The 15,820-nt window shown below is 44.7% G+C and overlaps 1 protein-coding gene across 3 annotated transcripts in view; it reads right to left on the reverse strand.

Annotated features, from left to right (window-relative positions):
• The window catches only part of SYTL1 (synaptotagmin like 1), a 33,555-nt gene extending 24,895 nt beyond the window's left edge, over positions 1-8,660 (reverse strand). For 2 of the 3 annotated variants that reach the window (XM_081920691.1, XM_081920689.1), the window contains exon 1: positions 8,412-8,660. The gene's annotated coding sequence lies outside the window, so the exon portion shown is untranslated. Of the gene's footprint in view, positions 1-8,187; positions 8,236-8,411 lie in introns of all 3 variants that reach the window. The other variant, XM_081920690.1, reaches the window with a different exon arrangement.
• Between the last annotated feature and the right edge of the window lie 7,160 nt (positions 8,661-15,820).

The raw sequence follows: 15,820 nt of genomic DNA on the forward strand, positions 1-15,820 counted from the left end.
CAGGAACGGAGTATAAACAGGCAGCGCTGTTTCATTACTATAGGTTATTTACAGAGATGGGAAAACTTTTTCAGCATGAGGGCCACATTCCCTTCTGTACAATCTTTTGAGGGCCACATGCAAAAGTGGGCGGAGCAATAAATGTGAATGTTTCCTTTGCCCTGTAGGCTATACTGAGGGGTGTGGCCAGTGGAGAAGAGAATGTGATTGGGGAAGTTTTCCAAGGGCCACACAGCCCTGAGGTTCCACACCCCTGGCCCTGGGTTATATCAACCACATTTTATCTAAGACTACGTCACCTCCCCTGGCCCCCATCCACCTCCTCTCGGACAGTCAGCAATCTAGTTTCTAGCTTCCCTCTGAAGCTTGTGTTGGGAAAGATATGGTGCATTCTTGGGCAACTGGATGGAGGAAGGTTGCATAAGAAACAGCCAGAAATATCATTATCTCCAGAATGAGGCAACCGGCTTACTTGACAAAAAAAAGAAGCCAGTCTTGGTTGTTTTTCCCTTCCCCAAAACTTCTGCCAAAGCTCTCTCAAACAGAGAGAGGGTTGACTGGAGAGCTGTGGCACCTAATACCAGAGGGCAAAGGGCAATACCTGGTGGTTCAGGAGACAGCCTGGTTGCACCTGGCTGCTCAGGTATAGTGCTTGATGAGTAAGGGGTGGAGCAGACACGTTTATTCCATTTTTATAAAGCAGCTTTCAAAATTATTTCTGCTCCTTCAGGTTATCACCATGTGCCAGTGGCAGAGAGAGCATCAAATGACAACAGATCAGGAGAAACCTTCTGTTGTTGTTGTTTTTTGGCTTCTGCATGTTCCATCTGAACTTTTCTTCAGCCTGAGGGCTACATCTCTAATACGTAACTTTTTGGGGGCAACATTCCAGTGGTTGGTGGGTCCAGAGGAAAAGCAGAAGGGGCAGAGACAAAAGTGGGCAGAGCAATGGGTGGGACTCTTACCTATGCACTGCAGGTGACATCCAAGGTGGGCAAGAGCCAGGAGTTTCTGTAAGCGCAACTCAGCCAAGCCATAGGCATTATCACAGGTCAGCCAGGCAAAAGAACTCAAGGAGGGCACAGAGTAGGGCCAGTAGGGGCTGGAGAGGGTCCTGAGGGCCAGATAGACAGTCCTAGAGGGCCACTTTCAGCCCCCAGGCCAGAGGCTCCCAACCCCTCTGTTAAAAGACACTGTGGACTAAACACACCCAGCTCCTTCAACTGCTTTTCTCCTTGCCCCTGCAACTCATAGGCCACCATATCCACACACAACCCAACACATTCCAAACACTTCCATCTACAATAAAGGCATGCAAACGTTTCTGCAAATAGTTTGTGGTCATAAATGCCTTACTTTGCATAATGGTATTTTGAGTAAACAGCTTGGCTTGTGGAATGGGATGTACCTCGTCTCCAAGAAAGGCAGGCACTGTTTTGAGGATGGAGAAGTGCCTTGGCACGCAAGGAACAAGGAAACTGGTCTCTACTCCAGCCCAGAGATCCAGTCCAGGATTTGCCTAGCGCTCTTCCCAGAAAATCAACATTCAACTCTGAACCAGCCCAGCTCAGCCTGCTTTCCACCCTGAGGGACTCATTCCTCTGGGACAGGAAGAAGGAATTCCCCATTTCCCTCCCCCCCCACCCTGTGTTAACAAGTGCCCCACAGGCAGATTGGCAGCTGTCGGGCTGTTTTGCAAGCTTCATCCCCAGCCACCTGCAAAAGAGATCCAGCCCTTCTCTCCCTTGATCTTCTCCCCACTCCCTTCAGGAGTGTGCAGCTTGCAGCAGGTCTCAGCTTGTCCTCCCCAATCCATCTGAATCATATTCAGCCAAAACCTGGCAGCAGCCATTCCATCAGGATGCAGCAGAGGAAGGAGGGAAAGGGATGCAGCAGGGCCACCTTATGGGCACAGCTAAGAGTCTAGCACCTTTTGTGCCTCCTTCCCTGAATTGCTCCACTCTAGCTGTTCATTAGAACAACTTGCAACTGATAACTTTGCTTTGCTGCCACCCTCTCTTTTCTCCTAAACCATTTTCCTTCAGTGCTGCGTCTTTTTTTAAATTGCAAACCTGAGGTCAGAGACTCTCATTTATTGATCGCTTGATGATTTGTAAGCCTCTCCGAACCACTCTTAAGCCTTAAGCTATTTTCTTCTTTTAAAGTAATAAAATCACACCAGGCATCCGTTTTGCTCATTAAACTCAAGATATCTTTTAAATGGCAGCATGAGCAGTTATTGCAGTTTCTTGTCTTTCCAATCCTAAATCCAACTTGCCACATTTCTTCAGCAATATATTTATTTATTTATTTTAAATCCCCATGAAAACGTGTCAGCATTTTAGCCTGATATACATGTTTGTATATACAATTGTGACTGATACACACATTGCAAGCAGTCCACACACCCCACCCCAATATAAGACATTTTTGTATGCAAGTTGTTTTCATGGTGTTACGAGAATTATAACGTCTAAGATATAAAATAAATGTGCCAAGCAAACAAATATATAAACTGCATGTCTGAAACAGTACAGGAAAAAAGTCCTGAAACATTTTGTCTCTCCCAAATTGACCTCAAATGTTTCTCTGCAAGGAGGGAAGAAATGGGAAAACCCTCCCCTTTGTCTCTTCGCTCTTCGCTCACAAATCCTGCCTTAAACCTACAAAAGGACTTTATATGGGCTCTTGGGTACCCCATAAGGGAAAAGGAGCAGTTTTTTCTTATAACAATAGCCAAGTGGGGGATTTGAACCCTGGTCTCCCTGGTCCTAGTCCTGCACTCTAACCACTATGCCACAATGGCTCATCAAGTTTCCTTTCATAAAAACTCAGGAGTGATTAATAGGCTGTATACACTGAAGTCTATCCTACGATGGGGTTTATGATATATAGTTTATTTGCATGGTGACAAACCGCTGCTGTTGAAGTGAGATCAAATGCAGAAGTTTCCCATCCTTCTGGCACACAGGTGTGTGGTAAAGTGATTGGGGGGGGCACTGTCACTAGGCACCCCTGATTGTAGCCCTGTGAGGGGAACAGAGGTCTACTACGGTCTGCAAATAATAACATCCTTAAGGTCCCAGGCCTCAGAGAGGTTAGGCTGGCCTCAACTAGAGCCAGGGCCTTCTCGGCTGCGGCTCCAATCTGGTGGAACGCTCTGTCACAAGAGACTAGGGCCCTGCGGGACTTGACATCCTTCCGCAGGGCCTGCAAGACAGAGTTGTTCCACCAGGCCTTTGGTCAGGGCGCAGCCTGACTCCCTCCTCTGGCAACCTGCATAGAATCTTGCTTAATCAGTTGCCATTAATTTGATTTTAATTGATTTTATAATGAAATATTTTTAGAATGTGCGATTATCTGATTGTTTGATTGTTTCTATTGTTGTTAGCCGCCCTGAGCCCGGCTTTGGCTGGGGAGGGCGGGATATAAATAAAATTTTTTATTATTATTATTATTACTAACAACTTGCAGCACCCTTAACAAATGACAGTTCACAGGATTATTGGGGGGGCGGCAGAGCTATGGCTGTTTTAAAGTGGCATAGGTGGATGTTACCTTAAATCTTAACTGGATAAAAAGGTAAAGGTACCCCTGACTGTTAGGTCCAGTCGCAGATGACTCTGGGGTTGCAGTGCTCATCTTTTTCTATTGGCCAAGGGAGCCAGTGTTTGTCTGCAGACACCTTGCAAGTTGTTCAGTCCCAGCTCCTTAACTGGATATGTTTGTATGTATTATGGGATTGCTGCAACTCAAACACATTTCTTTTCTTGTTTTTGTTACCTTTGCAAATATTTTTTTTAAGAATTCAAACACTTTAAAGTAACATTTCACATCTTGATAGGCACTTAAGTAAGAGATGAAAGGCAGCAGCTCAGCATTTTTGTGTTCAGACAACCAAGAAAGAACCAGCTTAGACAAGGCCTGGATCTTGCCATGTGATTTAGAAACAAGAAGCTGTTATGCTAGAAAGGGCTCATCATTCTATATAATATGGCATTTAAATCAATGTGATACCACTTTAAACAGTCAAGGCTACAATTCCCAATCAACTTCACAGTGAGCTATGGGAATTGTAGCTCTGTGAAGGGAATATGGGCCTCCTTTTTTTTTTTATAATAATATTTATTAAGATTTTCAGAAATACAGAAAGAAAAGATTAAAATACATTCAAAGCCTGATTTTCATATACCCACTTTCTGGGACTCCCTCCTTCCCCCACCCCTACCATATTCCCCTATCATATTGTTGGTTCCACAAGCTCTCAGTTCAAATTAAAACTTAGTTTGTTTAAACCATTAGTCAAGTTTAGATTTAAGTTTATACAATCCTCATCAATACACTTAATAACAGACAAAAGTTCTCTCCACAGGGCCCGCCCCCTTTCCGTTCCACAATTTCCCTTTTTTTTTATGATAATGACACCCCACACAGTAGAAATATAAGAAAATAAGAAATAAAGAAATATAGTAGATAAACAAAAAAGCCAATCCAGAAAAAAGTTGACAAGCCTTTGGATTCTATTTCTCCCCCCCCCCCCCGTCCCCGGTTTAGTTTCCCCCTGACCACCAATCCTTGTTGTCTGCCTGGAATTCTTAAAATCCATAAGTCACATTTTTCCCCCAACTCCTTGTTGGCTTTTTCTTTTTATAATTATTTTTAAAACCATTTAACTTCAAATCTTTTAATAAAACTCCCCCTAATGTTCTTTCCAAGTTATAGTCCAGTTTCCTCTTGTTCCGCTGCTAAAACGTTCTAATTCAGAAGTTTAGTAAGTCTGCAGGGGTTATTGTTATTCAGGAACAAAAACTTGCATGGGCCTCCTAACAACACTCAGCACCCTTAACAAACTACAACTCCCAGGATTCTTTTCAGGAAGCCATGACTGTTTAAAGTGTTATCCTAGTGCTTTAAATGTATGGTGTGAATGTAGCCAAGGCCAAACATGTTTTGGAGCATTGCTTTTAACTACCTCATTTAAAAAAAAATCTTGGGTCCTGCCCCCCAGCTGTTGTTGGACTACAACTCCCATCACTCCTGACAACCAGTTCTGCTAGCTAGGGATGGTGGGAGTTGTAGTCCAACAACAGCTGGGATCCCAAGTTTGAGAAACACTGAGGTAGTTAAAAGCAGTGCTTCAAATTTCACAGTGACTAAAGTCATGACTGTTCATTAAGAAACCAACAACTCCAGGGTACATACATGCTTTTAGGTTTATAAAACACCTGCAGTCTAAGTGTTACAATTCAGCAACCAGTACAGTGGTTCCTCGGGTTACAAACACCTCAGGTTACAAACACTTCAGACTCTGATAACCCGGACGTAGTACCTCAGGTTAAGAACTTTACCTCAGGATGAGAACAGAAATTGTGTGCTGGCGGCAGCAGGAGGCCCCATTAGCCAAAGTGGTACCTCAGGCTAAGAACGGTTTCAGGTTAAGAACGGACCTCCAAAACGAATTAAGTTCATAACCAGAGATACCACTGTAGTCCCAGATAATCAGCAAATATTAGGGCTCGTCCAGACTTCTGTTTGCCCTGCCACTTCCCTTCCGGGAAATCCCACTGCTTTCTGCGAAATCAGAACAAATGTCAATCAGGTTTTTCTGAGGAAAGCAGCGGGGCCAACGGAAAACTGCTAGGACCCGAGCCTAGAAATATTGACAGGAAAGCTCTCAGACCCATGCTTACTCATCACACGACAAGCGGACGTGTGAGAGATTATAGAATTGTAAAGTTGGAAGGGACTCTGGGGATCACCTAGTCCGACCCCCTGCAATGCAGGAATATGCAGTTGTCCCATACCGAGAATCGAACCTGCAACTTTGGCGTTATCAGCACCATGCTCTAACCAACTGAGCTAAGCAGGCTCCCTCAGTCTCAAATGATCGTGGTACCATGAGCATCCCTTGAAGGCAAAGATGACTACTGTCTTGAGGAAACTGCCAGAAACAAACTCAAGGACCAGAGTTCTTCTGAAGAACTAGGACCTTTACAGACACAAACAAACATGCCTCCTCCTCACACAAGGAACCAATGTGGCTGAAGTCTTACCACACTCCTAAATATGTTCAGGTTGTGGTTCTATTTCTGTCTCCGATGGAAACAAGAGAGAGGTGCTCAGCCACTATTGTGGGCGGGATACAGGAAAATAAGCAGTATACAGTGCACAAAATACAGAAGAGCACAGCAGAAACAAAAACAATCAAATGCACAAGCTGATCAAACTTTTGCAAATAGCCCCGTGACACACTAAAAGCACCTACAAAACTCCACCTGTTGGACACACAGGTACACCTTAGCCAAACAAAGAACACCCTCAGCCATATATACATTTGTATACAGTACACACCCCATACAAATGAGTTCAGGGTATTAAATATGAGGGTTGCCAACTTTAATTGGATTAATGAATTAAACAATTAGTTGATTAACAGATAAAGGCCAATCTTAATTGGAGGGACTGCAAGTTAAGGGTGCCCTTGTTTACTTTCTGAGGCTATCAAACAGGGAACGAGACAAGAAAAATATTAAAAGGAGAACATTCTCCCCAAATACGAGCAGTAGTTGTTGCTTTAAGACAGCTCACGTCCCTCCAAATTCTGACTAACCTAAGGAGAAGGAACCTAGTGCTGTTTGACCCCATTGCACTTTCCTTTATCTATCTGCACCCAATTCTGGGGTGGGACACTACAGTCTCCGTTTTTAACAGCTCATGGAGCCTGGTCAAGCAGTTGCACATTTTGTGAGGAAAAAACATTACTGTCCAGGAGCAACTTGTTTCAGAGCAAAGGGGGTGATGACAGGCAACAGCACTCCATGTTTGATTCCCGTCTAGGGATACGTGAATCTGTCAAATTTGGATTCTTTCATGCTCTCATTTTGCCAACCTCAAGTTCAGTTCACCCTGTTTCTGTACCAATTGGCCATTTCCCCCACAAAAATCTGCACAAAATCCATATGCATTTTCACATCAATTTCTCCTAAAATATGCAGTTTGGTGCCCAATTTTATCTAATATAAGCTTTTTGCTAATCTTTCCCTCTAATGCAGAGCAGTTTCGTACATCATTTTCACCAATCTCTGCATTTTTTGGTTTGGCAAACTGCGCTAAAAAAATTCAGAGAAGTATGCATTTTGAAGGACAGCTATGCCTTCGCTCAGGAATTGCAAATCAGGTAACTTTGCATGAAAACGCAAGACGAACAAAATGCTCCCGTTTTTGCCAGCTGCTAAAAGCACAGGCATCTTGCATGCAAAGGGATGGACGGCCTACCGACTGCCAGTTCACTGCCTTTGCTGTTTTTATTGGGGTTGCGCATGTGTCACCTCTGGGACAGCAGTGCACTTTGGTAATTTTAGACTCTAGAGCCAATGGTCTCCTGGCTGGAGCCGGGGAGTTTTAAATAGTAATGTGCATTCCTTCACTTACTTCAAAATGGTTACATAGGAACACAGGAAGCTGCCTTACACTGAGCCAGTCCAACAGTCCATTTAGCTCAGTACTCTCTGCACTGGCAGACAGCTGCTCTTGAGGATTTCAGACCGGGAGTCCCAAGACCTTCTGCATGCAAGGCAGACGCTGCACCACTGAGCTATACCTTCCCCTTGACTTCAGAGACTAAAATTGTAAAATTGGCCCTGCTGTGATTGGAGACTCTCCTGCTCCTGCTCAGGTGGGGGCTCTACACTTTTGCCCCACAGTCCCACCCTGGCAGAACCACTAGCTCTGAGGTGCCTGGGGACCCCCTTAGGAGACCCCTCTCTCAGTGGGACTCCATCACTTGGGAGCTGGGTCTGCAAACCAACCGTTCTTTCACACAAACACCCCCTGCCCTGCCAATCTTCTTGGGTGCTCCATGCGAAGGGGGAAGTGTGGCGCCTTTGAGTGGTATCAAAACAGGAGAACAGGGCAGGGTAGGGCAGGATTTTGTGGCAAAATGGTCCCACAGCATGCAGATTAGCAGGGGGGCTCCCGGAAACGCAAGAACGCTGGCTCATCCCATTTTGAAACCAGTGAAGTCAAGTAACAAGGGGGGCCCACCTTTCCAAAAAAGAAAAAGAAAAAAAGCCCCCATTAAATCCAAGCCTAAAATGACTGAAATTGCACCGCGGGCAAAGCATATGTATACTGTAGCTCTCGGGCAACCAGCATGGGCAAGCGGCCATCACACACAAATATACGTACGCTTCCCTCCAGGCACTCCCCAAACAGGCATTCGCAGCTGAACAGGATCTGGGAGACGGAGAGACAAGCAGAAACTTGAGAGCCAAACCAACTCCGCAGCATATTACACAGTTCCTTCCCTCCCGGATCCTGTCTCAGCTCTCCCATATGCTCCTGCAAAGGTGGGACTCCTGAGTCTCACGCCCGAAGCGTCTGCCAACAGGAAAGGAGAAGGAGGAAGTTACCTGCCCAGGTGGGGTCCCTACCCTGCAAGACCCAGCCGGCCAGAGGATGGTGGGGTGTGCGCGACTGAGTGTCACTGTGGCAGCAGAAGGATCCTGGAGGAGCCTCCTCGGCTCTTTCACGAGCAAAGCAGAAGTTTGCTCTCTTGAGTCATCCCCACTTTCCTCTTCCTCCTCTGCCTGCCTTGTACTTTCTCAATGCAGCTCAGAAACAGCCCTAGCAGGAGAGCTAAGGCTGAGTCAAGCGGGGAGAGAGAGGAGGAAACACCTACCCACAAAGCTTGCGGGAAAGCCGGGCCTGGAACCAAAGCTGCTACCTGGGCCGGAGTGGACTGCAAGGATCGAGCCTCTGAAGACTGACATTTGGAGCTGTCTAAGGAGCCCAGCTGGTGGGTCGGGTGTTCATGCAAAAAGTGGCTTGGAGCTCATAAGGAGGGGAAGGAATTTGATTCAGTCCACATGTAAAAGTGAACAGGCCTAATTCACATTTTCCAAAACAATACATGAGCAGAAGCCATCTTCAAAACCTGCTTTTTGCATTGCCATTCGCTAGCCGAGTAATGCGTACAAAAATGCATATACTAAGGTAAAGTGTGCATATTGATGTATATTAGTGGAAATAACATAAAGCTCTATTAGGGGAAATTGCTTTGTAAAAGTGCATACATTTGGCAAAGTTGCATAGAAAAATATGCATATCAGGAGAAATTCACACTAAAATGCTGCTGGGTTTTCATGACGACCTTTAAAAATAATAATAATTGCAAGTTGATGTGGAAATGTGGGGAACATAAATTCAAATTGGAAAAATGAAAAGCCAAGAGACACCGACAGATGATCCAATCTCTCAACTTCAGTTTCTTATGCTCCCATTCTTCAGCTCAGTTTGCCGCATGTCTACACCAGTTGGTGATTTTTTTTCATATTTATAACAAAATTTTATTTACAAATGTTGATTATCGCAAACATATATGTAATCTATATGCAGTCTGCATATTTACAATAAAGCAAAGGCACTATGTGGTTGAATATTGTCCTGATGGTTGATGAACAAATAAGAACTTGGACAATTGTTTATTAACTACTGTATTATGTTAAATTTGACACTCTGATAGTTCATGTTTATCAAATCAATCTAACACTGATGGAGCACTATTTTTGCTATACATATTTTTGCAATGTGTGGGTGTGTTTTTTAAAATCCTCATGAAAATCTGTTAGCATTTTATTGCAAATTTTCCCTATGCACTTTTTCCCCCAAGCAGATTTCCCTAGATACATTTTTGTGCATAGTTCTCGCCAATATTCTTTCCCTTAATATACATGTTTTAGTTGGAGAATTTCTAAAGATAGATGCATTTTTATTCAATTCTTGTTTTGGAATGTGTGAATTAGGTAGGGTTCACTTTAAAATGTGAGAGGAACTGAGTTCCTGCCTCAGCCCCATTTGGGCATAGAGAAGACAGCTGGATCTCACAGCAACTAGCTTGTGGTTACAAGATTTTAATCTTCTTCTCCAACTCTCAGAGGAAGGTGTAAATTCTCAGAGTGAGGGGCCAGAATATTCCCCCCACCCTTTATCCCTCAACACAATCACCTCTCACATTTCCTCTGAGGAGCTCAAGAGTGGCAGACTCAATAGTCACCTTATTTTATCCTACCCTGCAAAGTAGGTTAAATTCGGGACATGTGAGTGGCCCAAGGTGACCCAGTGACCTTTGTAGCTCAGCAAAGATTTGAATATGAGATTCCAAGTCCAGCACTCTAACCACTAACACCAGGCTTTGCCAGACTTCAGGGGCCTGTGAACCACTTTGCAAACCAGAGTAACGGTTGAAAGCACCACACACAAACCCACAGGGCCAAGCTGGCATTGCAACCTATTCTGTCGGCCTCATTCAAGCCTGACATTTTCACATAAGGAACTGATGGTCAGACTACCCGATGGTTTGGACTACCCAAGTCACAGATCCACACTTCCTCTATGAGAAAGCATTGCATTGCGTTCAGCCCAATGCTTTCCTTAGGAGCAAGAGCATGGGTAGGCAAACTAAGGCCCGGGGGCCGGGTCCAGCCCAATTGCCTTCTCAATCCAGCCCAGGGGCAGTCCGGGAAGCAGCCTGTTTTTACATGAGTAGAATATGTGCTTTTATTTAAAATGCATCTCTGGCTTATTTTGGGGGCATAGGAATTCATTCATCCCCCCTAAAAAAAATATACTCCGGCCCCCCCACAAGGTCTGAGGGACAGTGGACTGGCCCCCTGCTGGAAAAGTTTGCTGACCCCTGAGGAAGACACTGTCAAGGGCCCCCTGACAAGAAATATCCAAAATATGTAGGAACTTGGGCTACATCACAGAGGCAGGAACAAAATAGATCAGGAACTACTGGTAGATCTCTGGGTGATATGCTGTGGCAACAACAAAACAACTTCCCCCTGAAATTATACTGCTAAAATGAGTAAAGCTGAGAGGAAAGAGCTGATCAGGAACAGATATTTGGATGGAAGGACTGTGAACTCACCTCAGTTCCATTACTCGAGAAAAAATTCCCAGCCTCCAAAATCTTTAAGTGCATGTCTTTTGTACCTGGCTCCAGTTATGGGTGTGTGGTAGAAAACAAAGTTGATCTTGCCAGCTGGAAGGCTGTTCACCTCTGCATTGAAACACATCAAAACATGCCTTTTGACAATTTCTAGCCACTAGAGGGAAGCCCTGAACTGTTCTGTGGGTAATAAGAAGTTACAGTGTTTAGTCACCTTCGCAGGGCATCCTCTGTCACCTAGAGGGGGCAGCTGAGGGTGCCTGGAGCTTCAAACAAAGTGGAATTGTGCTAAATTTTCAAAATGGAGATTTTGGGGAGCTGGGTAGTATGCAAAGGGAAGGCCACAAGCTGCATTTTTAACACTCAATAGCTACTTAACTGTGCAGTATTCTGCATGTTGGGGACGCGGGTGGCACTGTGGGTTAAACCACAGAGCCTAGGACTTGCTGATCAGAAGGTTGGTGGTTTGAATCCCCGCGACGGGGATTGCTCGGACCCTGCTCCTGCCAACTTAGCAGTTTGAAAGCACGTCAAAGTGCAAGTAGATAAATAGGTACTGCTCCGGTGGGAAGGTAAACGGTGTTTCCATGCGCTGCTCTGGTTCGCCAGAAGCGGCTTAGTCATGCTGGCCACATGACCACGCCAGCTCCCTCGGCCAATAAAGCGAGATGAGCGCCACAACCCCAGAGTTGGACACGACTGGACCTAATGGTCAGGGGTCCCTTATTGCACTGAGTTCAATGAAACTTGTTGTTGTTGTTTAGTCATTTAGTCGTGTCCGACTCTTCGTGACCCCATGGACCAGAGCACGCCAGACACTTCTGTCCTCCACTGCCTCCTGCAGTTTGATCAAACTCATGCTGGTAGCTTCAAGAACACCATCCAACCATCTCATCCTCTGTCATCCCCTTCTCCTTCTGCCCTCCATCTTTCCCAACATCAGGGTCTTTTCCAGGGAGTCTTCTCTTCTCATGAGGTGGCCAAAGTATTGGAGCCTCAGCTTCACAATCTGTCCTTCCAGTGAGCACTCAGGGCTGATTTCCTTAAGAATGGATACGTTTGATCTTCTTGCAGTCCATGGGACTCTCAAGAGTCTCCTCCAGCACCATAATTCAAAAGCATCAATTCTTCGGCGATCAGCCTTCTTTATGGTCCAGCTCTCACTTCCATACATCACTACTGGGAAAACCATAGCTTTTACTATATGGACCTTTGTTGGCAAGGTGATGTCTCTACTTTTTAAGATGCTGTCTAGGTTTGTCATTGCTTTTCTCCCAAGGAGCAGGCGTGTTTTAATTTCGTGACTGCTGTCACCATCTGCAGTGATCATGGAGCCCAAGAAAGTAAAATCTCTTACTGCCTCCATTTCTTCCCCTTCTATTTGCCAGGAGGTGATGGGACCAGTGGCGATGATCTTCGTTTTTTTGATGTTGAGGTTCAGACCATATTTTGCGCTCTCCTCTTTCACCCTCAATAAAAGGTTGCCCAGAGTTGTTGACCTTTTTTAGGGGGGGATCCCCAAAGTTGTTGACTTTTTTTTTAGGAAATACTGTAGTTGTTTATCGTATTTTTCTATAGGACGCACCAGACCATTAGATGCACCTAGTTTTAGGAGGAGGAAAACAAGAAAAAAAAAATATTCTGAATCTCAGAAGCCAGAACAACAAGAGGGATTGCTGTGCAGTGAAAGCAGCGATCCCTCTTGCTATTCTGGCTTCTGGGATAGCTGCACAGCCTCCATTCGCTCCATAAGACGCACACAGATTTCCCCTTACTTTTTAGGAGGGAAAAAGTGAGTCTTATAGAGCAAAAAATACAGTACTTTTAGAACCTTTAGGGACTTGCAGGGACTCACAGCACCAATCAAAAGGGGTGCCAGCATCCCACGCACAGAGGCGTACGAAGGGGGGGTGCAGGTTCTGTGGTGGGGGGGACAAAATGTTGGGCAGCACGCACAGTCGCTGTGCTGTCTGCCCGCTGCCTCCCCCCCACATGGCAGTTAACTGTTTCGGCTGCACGCGCAGCACTCGGACCACCATGTAACGTTGTGGGCACTGTGCGATGCATCCTGTTGTGTGCACCAAGCTGTGGGTTCCTTTGCTGGCTTTTCTGCTGTCGGCACATGCTCCCAGCGCCGTCCAACGTGGGGTGCCAGTGCAGAATGATGGGGAATGCAAGCGGCATTGGAGGCAACATCTCCGGACAGATAGCCTGTCAGCCAGCCTGTCAGATATCTCCTGTCAAGCCTCTTAATATGCAAAAAGTTTACTTAAGGGGCTTATCTGAGAAACATGTGGACCCAGAGTACCTGGTCCCAGCCTCTCTTCGGCCTGTAACAGTTAAAACTCACTCTCCCATGAGAAGGGACAGCCCAGTGAAGAGTTGGCCCAACAACCAAAAATTGTTGGCTCCAAGTTGAAAATAGAAAATGGAATGGTAGAGGGAGAATGGAGAATGAGTCCTAAATTAAAGCTAGCATTAGCTAGCTTTAACTAAATTAAAGCTAGCATTAGCTAGCTTTAACATGTGTTTGTGTGTGAGAGAATTATGCGGCCAGCATCATTTGGGGTTTTTATTTTCTCTCCTTCCACTGAACTACAGAATACAGAAACCGTTAGATATTACAGTACAATGGGGAGAAGGCAGACTCTGCCAAGGGGCTGTTATACGTTCGCTCGGGCAGAAAATGCAGCAGTTTGTGGTAGTCAGCTGATCCAAAGACCTCCTGTCACAGTTACTGTGAACTGAAAAACAAGAGCAGCTGTCCTATCCATTGGCTCAGGGATAGCAAATTATTGCACTAAATGAGCCATTTTCTTTTTTGTGCAGTGGTGCTTGGGCCAGAAAGGTGGTGTGCTTCAGAACCTGACCCTTTCACCAGTCAGACTCCATAATGAACTTTTCTGTTTGCTGTCATGTCACAGAAAGAGGAATGTGGCTGGTGAATACTCTTGGCCTTCTCCTTGGGCTTGATCTTCCCTGGTTTCCTGCACTCCAGAAGAACCCCACTGTGAACTGGATCAGAGACCCTGTAGTACTGCCTATTTGCTATTGGAGGAAATATTTGGCTATTGTACCCATGTGGGAGCCCAAAAAAACTCTGCCTACTTCCACAAGGCAGAAAATCAACTGTGGATCCTGAAGGAGGAAGTGATTTGGAGACAGCTTCCTGATAGGTGTGGGTGTGTGGGGTGTGAGACTTCCACAGCTACCTGGCCGTCTGTCCCGGCTCTCCACAAAATCAGATAGTAGTCCAAAGGTTTCTAGTTTATAGCATTCATTGATACAGGGAACAGGTGCATCAGTTCCCTAAGGCACAGTTGCTGTAGCCACAGAAGGTTGGAGCAAACACAAATTCCCACAAACAGGTATTTAAGTCCTGGTGTCCAGCAGATGATGTTAGGCCAGATGTTCACTTCTATGCACCAGCTGATCTACAGTATATGCTCCTTCCTTCTGTAACTCCTCCTAGATAAGGTAGACTGGTGATGGCGGTGGGGCTCTGAACGCTTGGGTGGCACCAGAGACTCCAGCTACTTCTCTTCCCTTGGCTGGTCAACCTCCCCCTCTTGCTCTCATTGCACTGGCCCCTTCCCTTGCTAGAGAGTGTGTAGGGGGGTTACTGAAAGGGGAGTACTCCTGACAGGCAGCACCAATTTGCAGAACCTGCTGGACCCTTCTCCTGGATTTTGTTGTAATTTGGAATATAATGTGTTTTTTATTGGATTATTAAATTGGAAAACTCAATAAAATGTTATGAAACAAATGTTATAATACATCATAATTTTCAGTATGTCTAGACCACATCTTCTGATCTGCCAGTGCAAATTTACCTATCAGTTGGGTAATGTATACCAGCTGGAAGTTACATTACAACTTTGTGAGGCAATTGATTGATCAGAGTACAATTGAAGAACATAGCCTTAATGAATACAAAGTAAAGCATTAATATGTACAGGGGAATACGATGCCCCAAACTGCTTGCTGGGTGTCCCCACCCTGAACTTTTTAGGCTGGTTACAGGGCAGCCAAGCAGAGCTTTTCTTATGTTGCAAGTGATAATATATAAAGCCATGCACAGCTCCAAGCATCTGTCCCAAACACTTTCCGGTTTTCTGCCATGCTTATTATTATTATTATTATTGGATCTTAAGCACATAGTTTTGGTCAAACGATAATTTTTTTTTTTAAGCTGATGTGATTAAAAAAAAAAATAGAATAGATGAACTCATTTAAAATATAGATTCAGGTGGATAGCCGTGTTGATCTGTCATAGTCATAATAAATAACAAACTGAAAGATGATTTTTAAAAAACAATTCCAGTGGCACCTTAAAGATCAACTAAATATAAGCTTTCAAGGTATGAGCGTTCGTGTGTAATACACACTTCGTCAGATACTCTGAAGCAGAGATCGCTTCAACCTTATAACTGTTGGTGACTGTTATGGCAGTTGGTTCCACAGGGAAGGGCAAGGGATTTTTAAAGGATAGATGACCAAAATTAGCTTTAGTATGTATAATGGGACATGAATCCAATATCTCTATTCAGACCAGGTCTCTCCATAGTTTTTAGTTTGGTAATGAGTTGTAATTCAGCAACTTCTCTTTCAAGTTCTAGTTACACGTAGGTAGCCCTATTGGTCTGCCGTAGTCGAAACAAAATAAAATAATAAAATAAAAAAAATTATTTCCAGTAGCACCTTAAGTTAGTTATTGGAATGAGCTTATCTGAAGAAGTGTGCATGCACACGAAAGCTCATACCAGTAACTAACTTAGTTGGTCTCTAAGGTGCTACAGGAAGGATTTTTTTTATTATTTTATTTTAATTTGTTTCTCTTTCAAGTGTATTTCTAAAATTCTTTTGCAA

The sequence above is a fragment of the Podarcis melisellensis genome (genome assembly GCF_964234715.1).
Source record: "Podarcis melisellensis genome assembly, chromosome: 8".
Lineage (NCBI taxonomy): Eukaryota > Metazoa > Chordata > Lepidosauria > Squamata > Lacertidae > Podarcis > Podarcis melisellensis.